Genomic DNA, 10,649 nt, shown 5'->3' with positions numbered 1-10,649 from the left:
CCCGCTCTCCCCGACCGGCCGGAGCGAAGGGGGGAGGGTGGCGAGTCCACTGCGGCTCCACTCTTCCCAGGTGTGCGCCGCCCCACTCCAGGTGCCGTCCCAAGCACATGCTTGGTAGGCTGGTGCCTGGAGCCGGCCCTGCTTGAGGTCCCCCCACTTAACAGGGCTCTCAGTGATTTCAGCAGTTAATGCAGGAGCCTCACTACTAAGGCAGGCTAGCCAATCTTATTCACTGGAGACACTGCCCCACAGCAGGTCTAAGGTTTAGCACTTGGCTCTCAGTGATTTCAGCTCTTGTGACCTATTACAAAACAAAAGATTCCCCATTGAGTCTAATCAGCTGTCATTAAACAGTGGAGAGGGGAAGGGTCAAATAGTATCTAGGACTCTTTAGGCAGAGACATACCTATGACCACCCTCTCTCATCTCCACAGGCTTTGGCATCCCTAGCCCCTGCTTAGTGAGCGCAGTTCAGCTGAGGGTGACCACCCACAATCATGGCATGCCAAACACAGTTCTGCGGGCCTCTACTCACGCAGCAAAGGTAACAATTTATTACCCCTGCACCCAATACCAAAGTGATTTGCAATCCAATACCAGCCAAAGGTGGTCATTTGGGCAAAGCTGCTCACTTAGGCAGAGTGGGTGCGTCTATGCCAGTGGTCACCAGCCTGTCGATTGCGATCGACTCGTCGATCCTGGAGACTCTCCCAGTCGATCATGCTCTCCGGCCCCGGCGGTGCAGTGGGGCTGCCTGCTGCTAAGGCAGGCTCCCTGCCTGCCGCTGCCCCACGCTGCTCCCGGAAGTGGCTAGCATGCCCCCTTGGCCCCGCGGGGGTGAGGGGGCGGCAGGGGTCTCCACGCACTGCTCCTGCCTGTAAGCAGTGCCCCCACAGCTCCCATTGGCCGGGAACAGGGATCTGTGGTCAATGGGCACTGCAGGGGCGGTGCCTGCAGAGAGGGGCAGCGCACGGAGCCACGTGCCTCCCCAGCCTCCGCCCAGGGACCGCAGGGGCACATTGGCCCCTTCTGGGAGCGGCATGGCCACATGGTTCACTACTGGCTGGTGGGGGGTGGCCCGGCTCGTAATAGGGAGGAGATGCCGATGTGCCTGAGTGGGACCGGGGCAGGCAGGGAGCCTGCCTTAGCCCTGCTGCGCCGCCACCCAGGAGCCACCCGAGGTAAGTGCCCCCCAGCTGCACACCACACTCCAACCCCCAGCCCTGAGCTCCCTCCCAGAGCCAGCACCCCATATCCCCTCTCGCATCCCGAACTCCCTCCTGCACCTGCCCCTGCCCTGAGCCTCCTCTCAGAGCCAGTACCCTATGCCCCCTCCTGCACGCCAACCCCCTGCCCCAGCCCTGACCCCCATCCCAGAGCCAGCACCCCGTATCCCCTCCTGCACCCCAACACTCTGCCCCAGCCCAGAGCCCCCTCCTGCACCCAAACTCCCTCCCAGAGCTTGCACCCCTCACCCCTGGAGCCACTTCCCACACTGTGAACCCCTTGGCCCCAGCCCAGAGCCCACACCCACTCCCAAATTGCACTCAAAAACAAAACAATGTAAAACTTTAGAGCCTACAAGTCCACTCAGTCCTACTTCTTGTTCAGCCAATTGCTAAGACAAACAAGTTTGTTTCCATTTACAGGAGATAATGCTGACTGCTTCTTATTTACAACGTCACCTGAAAGAGAGAACAGGCGTTTGCATGGCACTTTTGTAGCCGGTGTTGCAAGGTATTTACGTGCCAGATATGGTAAACATTCATATGCCCCTTCATGCTTCGGCCACCATTCCGGAGGACATGCTTCCATGCTGATGATGCTCATTAAAATAATAATGGGTCAATTAAATTTGTGACTGAACTCCTCGGGGGAGAATTGTGTGTCTCCTGTTCTGTTTTACCTGCATTCTGCCATATAGTTCGTGTTATAGCAGTCTCGGATGATGACCCAGCACATGTTCGTTTTAAGAACATTTTCACAGCAGATGTGACAAAACGCAAAGAAGGCACCAATGTGAGATTTCTAAGGATAGATACAGCACTCGACCCAAGGTTTAAGAATCTGAAGTGCCATCCAAAATCTGAGAGGGACGAGGTGTGAAGCATGCTTTCAGAAGTCTTAAAAGAACAACACTCTGATGCGGAACTACAGAACCCGAACCACCAAAAAAGAAAATCAACCTTCTGCTGATGACATCTGACTCAGATGATGAAAATGAACATGTGTTGGTCCGCTCTGCTATAGATTGTTATTGAGCAAAACCTGTCATCAGCATGGACGCATTATTCTGGAATGGTGGTTGAAGCATGAAGGGACACATGAATCTTTAGCGCATCTGGCACGTAAATATCTTGCAATGCCGCCTACAATAATGCCATGCGACTGCCTGTTCTCATTTTCAGATGACATTGTAAACAAGACGTGGGCAGCATTATCTCTTGCAAATTGTAACCAAACTTGTTTGTCTGAGCGATTGGCTGAAGTAGGACTGAGTGGACTTGTAGGTTCTAAAGTTTTACATTGTTTTATTTTTGAATGCAGTTATTTTTTGTACATAATTCTACATTTGTAAGTTCAACTTTCATTATAAAAAGATTGCACTACAGTACTTGTATGAGGTGAATTGAAAAATACTATTTCTTTTGTTATTTACAGTGCAAATATTTGTAATCAACAATAAATATAAAGCGAGCACTGTACTCTTTGTATTCTGTGTTGTAATTGAAATCAATATATTTGAAAATGTAGAAAACAACCAAAAATATTTAAATAAATGGTATTCTATTATTAACAGTGTGATTAATCACGCGATTAATTGCGGTTAATTTTTTTAATCGCTCAACAGCCCTATTTTAAACTCCTTTACCATATCTGTTTTGACTGGAATGTGTGTAAGCTCATCCATCTTCACGAGCAGGGTTTATAAACTCTGCTAGACTTACGAAGAAGTTCATCAAAGCCCCCCAAATTTATGAAGCAATGTATAAACTCCAGTGAGATCTCCTTCTCTCTTTTTTTTTTTCTCTCTCTCTCTATATATATCTTTTCTAAAACGACTGCACTAGTCACACAGAGGGCAAATTAATAAAACCGATTTGGAGTTCCTTGACGAAGTCAATTTTTAGATAATGATGTCCCAAACATTTTTAAATGTTAAATGACTTCCAAAACAGAAAAAAACATCCATTTTTCAGACTCTCAGATCTCTAAAACGTCCAATTAGCCAGAGATTTTTCTCACATATGTCCTTCGTGTACAGGAAACCACACCGAGAAATGTAAGGTGAAAAGAAGAAGACAGTGAGGAAGTTGGGGGTAGAATTCATAACTGTGAGCTGTAACTTTAACCATGAAGTCACGGTAGCAGCTCTATAATAGAAGGTAGGGATTCAGGAGGGCACGGTAAAAATCAGAAATTTGGGATTAGGATTAACAAAGAAAGGCAACCAAACTGGGTTGGATGGCATTGGCCTGTTCTTAAAATGTTTTATATTCTCTGCCCTGTTATGACTCAGCCCCTGGCAAAATTGTTGCCTTCTGAAATTACTCCTATCAAATCGCATATAAATGTTAGTCTATTTGTGTTTAGTTTTACTAAAACTACAAACCTTCTCTCAAAATCAAATGTTTTATATGAGACTCTAATATTGGTGTACTATACAGATTTAGCTGATTATAATCCAGATCTAGAATACAAACTAACTGTGTATGAACACTGAAGCATTCCTATTCACACAAGAAAGTGCTGACATTGTGTACCACTGTATCAAATGCTTTTACGTCTTGATGTGTCCCTGCCAAGTATAACAGATAATATTTACAGAGCCTTAGACACACTTCACTGTTTAATCTTTCATGGCCTCATGTATACAGACATAAGGGTCACCAGCGCACTGTGATGAATAAATTTCTTCTAGGTGGATCTCCACTTCATCACTGTGCTCTACTTAACTGAAACAAAAGAATCAGTTTCAGAATAAACCAACAGGTATTTTATCGCAACAAAGCCTGCCCTACAGGCAACAAGCAAGAGTGCATGGTTGTGTCTTCTTTCTAGTTAGGGTGACCAGATAGCAAGTGTGAAAAATCGGGACGCGGGTGTGGGGGTAATAAGAGCCTTTATAAGAAAAAGCTCCAAATATCGGGAGTGTCCCTATAAAATCGGAACAACTGGTCACCCTATTTCTAGTCCAAGCATCAAGGGGCAAATTCTCAGAGTTGCCCACTCTCACAACTTGAATGTAATTGGTGTTTTCATAAAGCTCCACTTTTAAGTTATGTGAATATGTGAAAAACTTGGCTTTCATTTTTTTTTTTTTAAAACCAGTGTTTAGCCATGAAGTTGTGGAGAACCCCTTGACAATGTGAACCCTAAAGGCTCAAAAATGAGAAAGGAAAAAAACCTCTTGGTTTTTAGATCAATCTAATGGATTTTCCGGATCTGACTCATGATTTTCCAATGGCTGGGCCTGGCCATAGTGAAACTGATCACCTGCAAAGAGACCAGGTAGGAGAGAAATCCTTCCCCCAGGCCATGGAGAGGGACTAGTCCAGTGGTTCTCAAACTTTTGTACTGGGGACCCCTTTCATATAGCAAGCCTCTGAGTGCGACCCCCCTTATACATTAAAAACACTCTTTTATATATTTAACACCATTATAAATGCTGGCGGCAAAGCGGGGTTTAGGGTGGAGGTTGACAGCTCGCGACCCCCCATGTAATGACCTCGCGACCCCCTGAGGGGTCCCAACCCCCAGTTTGAGAACCCCTGGACTAGTCTCAGTGGCACAAGCAACTTCCCCCACTGTGCATGGGAATAGACCTGAGAATCCTAGTCTCACTCCCACTGCTTCGGATATCTCACCACCAGTACTGGCTTGCCTGCAGCCATTCAGAGACGCCCCCAGATTGCTGGACCCCATGCTGAGCAGGGTTTGCAGAACCCCTATGCATCGGCTCTACTGCTTGTGCAGCAGAAACACAAAGGTTTCTTCCACTCCTTTGGCAACATTAACACCTAAGTGCCTTGTGTTCATTCCTGTTCCCTCACAGCCGGAATGAGTGGATTACGGGGGATCCTGATGATTCTTACATAACCAGCCTCACCAGTTAAAGAGGAGAGACTAGAGCTAGGCAAAGCTTTTTGATCAAAACTTTTTTTCCAGCCAAAAAAATGCATATTTGGCAACACCAAAATGTTTTGGGAACTCGCCGATTTTGCTGAATTGTTTATTTAAGAAAAAAAACTGTTTCAACATTTGCAACACAAAACGGTGTGATTTTTCCATTCAAGATGACTTTTTGTTCTTTAATTTTATTCTTTTATTTGTTTATTGTTTAAAATTGGAAAACAAAACATAAAAATGTTTAAAAGCAAAACAAAATATTTTGTTCCGGTCAAATGAAATGTTTAATTATTTTTTTAACCTTTTGATTGTTGAAAGTTTCATAAACAATATTTTTATCTAGGACCAGTGTCTGAAAAGAAGCTCACTCTGTGGCTAAAGAAATCAAACCCACAAACATGGAGTTCCTTTCATCCTCTCTGTTATGATTTTCACATTTTACACACACAGTCTGTTTGCAGATGCCTCTTAGAACAATGTATTATTTTGGGGCTGGGCAGAAATTCTAAATGGCTCATTCTGAGAGCTCTGGATTTAACATTAAAAAAAAGCCCCAAACCCAGATTATCTCACGTCCGATCTTTTGGAATTCCCTGGATCCATTTTTACAGATTCTGGCTTTAGAGATGTGTAAGGCAATGCTCCCCAGTACCGTTCAAAACATCTCACTTTGGGTCTGATCCTTCTCTCACTGAAGTAAGTGGAAGGCCTCCCACTGCACAGGATTGGACCCTCTGCCAGTAACTTTAATACAGTCATTACGCTGGCCATATCCAGATCTGAATATGAAAACATAATACTCTACAATATGTCCATTCATTTCAGATTCCAGGTTACTGGTAACAAAACAAACACAAGCAGCAAGTATAAGAAAAGAGCAGAATTTCAGGGCCTATGAAACACTCATCAGCTCTAGGACAGGATGAGAAACCAAACTGCATGGACGGGAATGATCTTGCAAAGAATTATCATCAGGGTGTAGATATACTACAGAATTCCGATAGGTCTTCTAAGATCGCAAATATGTTGTCACCTCTGGGTAGGGTGACCAGATAGCAAGTGTAAAAAATTGGGACGGGAGGGGGGGTAATAGGCGCCTATATAAGAAAAAGCCCCCAAAATCGGGACTGTCCCTATAAAATCGGGACATCTGGTCACCCTACCTCTGGGCATGCCAATAAGATTCCACTTTACCAGGGCTTAAGTAGTCAATGTTTAGCAAAGGGACAGACCCCATATTCCCTTTCTGTCTTCTCCTTACCCACCCCACTGAATTTGATCCCTAAGCTTAAGTTGTTCGAAAAGCAATAAAACCACCCACAGACGTCCAAGGATATTACACTGCTCTACAGCCAAAATGCTTCTGAAATAAATGTAGTCAAACTTTACTAATTCTGGGTCACTGAGAACGAAAATGATGCTTAAAATTGTTGATTGGCTCTAGTTTTCAAGATATGCTATTGGGTCAGTATATACGACCCTTGACTTGGGAATGGCGGAGGATAAGTGAGTTATAAAGGGAAAGGATCTCAATTTAAACCAGAAATTACTAAAATACATCTTTGACTGGATCTATGAATAAATCTATGACTGGGTTTGGACAGTACTTACTTTTTAAGCAAAACGATGAATGATGCAATCTGAAGCTGGTATTGCGTCATACATGATATGAATTGCATCATGTTATTCCTAGAAGTCATGGATGATGCAATCATAACGAAGCTTACATCACTCTGCTGAACAAATTGCACTATATCAGCTCTAGAAATCATACAGTGTGGTGCTCTCTTATTTGTCAGTGTTTGATTTTGCAAAGGGACACATTTCTGTTTAGCCAAAGTGAGCAGAGATGCCTCGTACTTGTGTGAACAGTGCAGATAACTTCTGCTATGTTTGTGGTGAAGTGACTTTTGCATCACAAAAGCGCAGTATAACCACTATGGTTAAGAAAGCCTATCACTTTTATTTTGGCTGCAAAATTGGAGATCAGGACAAGAGGTGGGCCCCACACACATGCTGCAACACTTGTGCAACAAATCTTCGCCAGTGGTTGAACAGGAAAAGGAAATCTATGCCTTTTGCAGTGCCAGTGATTTGGAGAGAGCCAACAGATCATACCAGCAATTGTTACTTCTGCATGGTGCCTCCAGTTGGGAAAGGTGTGTCAAAGAAGAAAAAGTGGACTGTGCATTATCCAAATATTCCATCAGCTATACGCCCAGTACCCCACGGAGAAGGACTGCCAATTCCTGATGCACCAGAATCATTCTCACTTGAGTCAGACGAGGAAGAGGATGAAACTTCTGGTCCTGAACCATCAATGTCACAGGACCCACATTTTCTCCCATCCTCCTCTTCTGAACCACACCTCATAACACAAGGTGAACTGAATGACCTTGTCAGGGATTTGGAACTACCCAAGAGTAAGGCAGAGCTGTTGGGCTCCAGACTACAGCAGTGGAATCTCCTGGCAGGTGATGTTAGGGTTTCCATGTTCCGTGACCGTCAAAAGGATCTTGTCCCATTCTTCTTCATGGAAGGTGATCTTGTAGCCTGCAACAACATCGATGGTGTGATGGCAGCCCTCAACATCGTTCACGATCCAGATGAGTGGAGACTGTTCATTGATTCATCAAAGACGAGTCTTAAAGCTCTTTTACTGCATAATGGCAATGTTTCGCCATCAATTCCAGTTGGTCATGCAGTCCATATGAAGGAAACCTATGAAGGAAACCTATGACAACATGAAACAACTTTTGAGGTGCATAAACTATGACCAACATCAGTGGCAGCTTTGTGGTGATTTGAAGGTTGTTGCTCTCTTGCTTGGTCTGCAGACTGGATACACAAAGTACTGCTGTTTTCTCTGCGAATGGGATAGTCGTGCAAGAGATTCCCACTACATCAAGAAAGATTGGCCACTCCGACAGTCATTGGAGCCTGGGAGGAAAAGTGTTCAGCATCCACCACTTGTTGAATCAAGGAAGATTTTGTTACCACCCTTACACATCAAGCTGGGTCTGATGAAGAACTTTGTCAAGGCCATTGACAAAACACAAGCAGCTTTCAAGTACCTCCGTGGAAAATTTCCAAGGTTAAGTGAAGCTAAGATAAAGGAAGGTGTCTTTGTTGGTCCTCAGATTCGTGAACTTCTTCGAGATGATGCATTTGACCATGCACTGCGTGGCAAGGAAAAGGCAGCATGGAAAGCCTTCCAGTTAGTGGCAATAAATTTTCTCGGCAACAACAAGGCAGACAACTACAGGTTGTTGGTGGAAAACCCCCTCAAGGCATACAAAAGCCTTGGTTGCAACATGTCACTAAAGATACATTTTTTGCACTCTCATCTAGATTTTTTTCCACCGAACTGCGGAGCAGTGAGCAACGAGCACGGCGAGCGATTTCACCAGGACATTGCAACAATGGAGAAACGCTATCAGGGCAAATGGAGCCCATCAATGCTTGCAGACTATTGCTGGACAGTGACAAGAGATGCTCCATTTAATGAATACAAGAGACAAGCCAAGAAGCACCGAGTAGACACTGAATAGGACTAAACTACATACATAATAGCTTTTTGCCTTTTGTTTCGTAATAAATTTTATTTATATAACCCTTTTGCTGATTTTTAAAGTGTTACATAAACAGGACAGGTGAAATATTATCATGTAAAGCAACCATAAACACATGAAAAGACCTAGGTTTACAATTTATGATTAAAACTCTACTATCTACACAATATACATAGACATAAAATGTAAAAACTTAAATATCGTAGAAACAGTAGCCAATCAGTTGTTTTAATTGTCATATTTGAATTCAGCCCATCAAAATCCATAATAAATAGCACATTTGATCTCTGAAGCAGACGACTTCTCAAAAAATGTAGACCAGTGTTATTTATATAGGCTCAGAGTACATCTGAAAGTGGATCCTCTGCCTAAGGAGCTTTTAACTCAAGCAAGAGATACAACTATGTAGGAGTCAGTTGCAAACCTTACCAATATATAGACTCCCTCTATTCATAGCTCCATAGTGACGTGACAAATCTAGAGGTCACGAAGTTGGTACCTACTGAAATTACATACACCTATACAGAAGCCTTTTTTGGGGTGGATGAGCATTGACCTTGTCATTAATGTACTGCTTCCTCAGGGCTATTTGATTATCCCATCCACGTAATACATGGCACGCAAGCTTTCATTCTCCTGTTCAATTCCACGGGCTTCTAAAGAATTTTCAAATATTTAAACAAATGTTTATCTATTATTTGTATTATCATAATGCTCAGGAGCCGTACTCATGGACTAGGATCCCACAGTGCTAGGCGCTGTACAAACACAACAAAGAGATGAGGTGACTTCTGTGTGCGCATCATGTGGAGTGGAACATTGCCCTAAACGTGACTTGATAAAGCTAAATCACAACAGCTCCTACATATGTTTAACATTCTTAGTGTTGAGTATTTAGAGGTAGGCAAAGTTTCCCTCCCTTCTGGCCTCCATTTCCCTCAAAAAGCAGGATCCTCTGGCCAGATCCTCAGCTGGTAGAAATCAGCATAGCTCCATTGACTTTAAAATGAGGATCTGGCCTTCGGTGTCTTTACTGAAGCCCAAAGGACCTTCACTTTGTCTCCTTCACACTCAAGACTCGGCACTGAAGCCACCTTCTTTCTAGCTATCCAAAGGCTGGCACTGCAATCCATTGGTTGGGCTACAGGACGCACTGTTAAGTGACTTGCGCCCTTCCCCAATAAAACAAACACACTGTCCTGACAGCTCTACCAGCTCATGGAGAAAGTAAGATACTAGAACCAGGAATCAAATCTTCGTCTCCTGAACAAAGCAGTGCAAAACTCCACTTCTAGTAGGCCAGAATCATAGAAATTAGCAAAGGAAAGGATCTACTAGGTGACCTAGTCTAACTGCTCTCAGAGACTATGATCTGCAGAGAATTTGCTGCGGTTGTTACATTGCATTAAGGAAAATAAAAAGTTATTATTTAAATGTATTGTAATGAACTGACTATTGTGTATATACGTAGGGCTTCTGTTTTGGGGGGTTACTACTTTCATTTTGGGGAATTTATTTTTAGCAATTTTTGAGTTTTATGTCACTGTCCATACATCAGTTCTTTTTGTATATACTGAAATGAATATACTGCGTCTTACACACATACTGTAATACTGTATATTATATATGTCAAGGCTGTATCCCCACTTTGAACTTTAGGGTACAAATGTAGGGGCCTGCATGAAAACCTCTAAGCTTAACTACCAGCTTAGCTTTGGTCCCGCTGCCACCATCTCAAGAATCCCCTCCCTGGGAAGCCTTGAGAACCCTTTCACCAATTCCCTGGTGAACACAGATCCAAACTCCCTTGGATCTTAAAACAAGGAGAAATTAACCGTCCCCCCTCCTTCCTCCCACCAACTCCTGGTGAATACAGATCCAAACCCCCTTGGATCTTAACACAAGGAGAAATCAATCTGGTTCTTAAAAAAGAAGGCTTTTAATTAA

The 10,649-nt window shown here is 43.6% G+C and overlaps 1 long non-coding RNA gene across 1 annotated transcript in view; it reads left to right on the top strand.

Annotated features, from left to right (window-relative positions):
* Window positions 1–341: 341 nt before the first annotated feature.
* LOC113406000 overlaps window positions 342–10,649 on the top strand; it is an 11,005-nt gene continuing 697 nt past the window's right edge. Inside the window, exons 1-2 of the long non-coding RNA XR_003369608.1 lie at window positions 342–544; window positions 4,333–4,512. This is a non-coding gene — a long non-coding RNA (uncharacterized LOC113406000). The remainder of the gene's footprint in view (window positions 545–4,332; window positions 4,513–10,649) is intronic.

Source organism: Terrapene carolina, unplaced genomic scaffold (assembly GCF_002925995.2).
Source record: "Terrapene carolina triunguis isolate 2854851 unplaced genomic scaffold, T_m_triunguis-2.0 Scaffold62, whole genome shotgun sequence".
Lineage (NCBI taxonomy): Eukaryota > Metazoa > Chordata > Testudines > Emydidae > Terrapene > Terrapene triunguis.
This window is presented reverse-complemented; position numbering and strand designations above follow the sequence as displayed.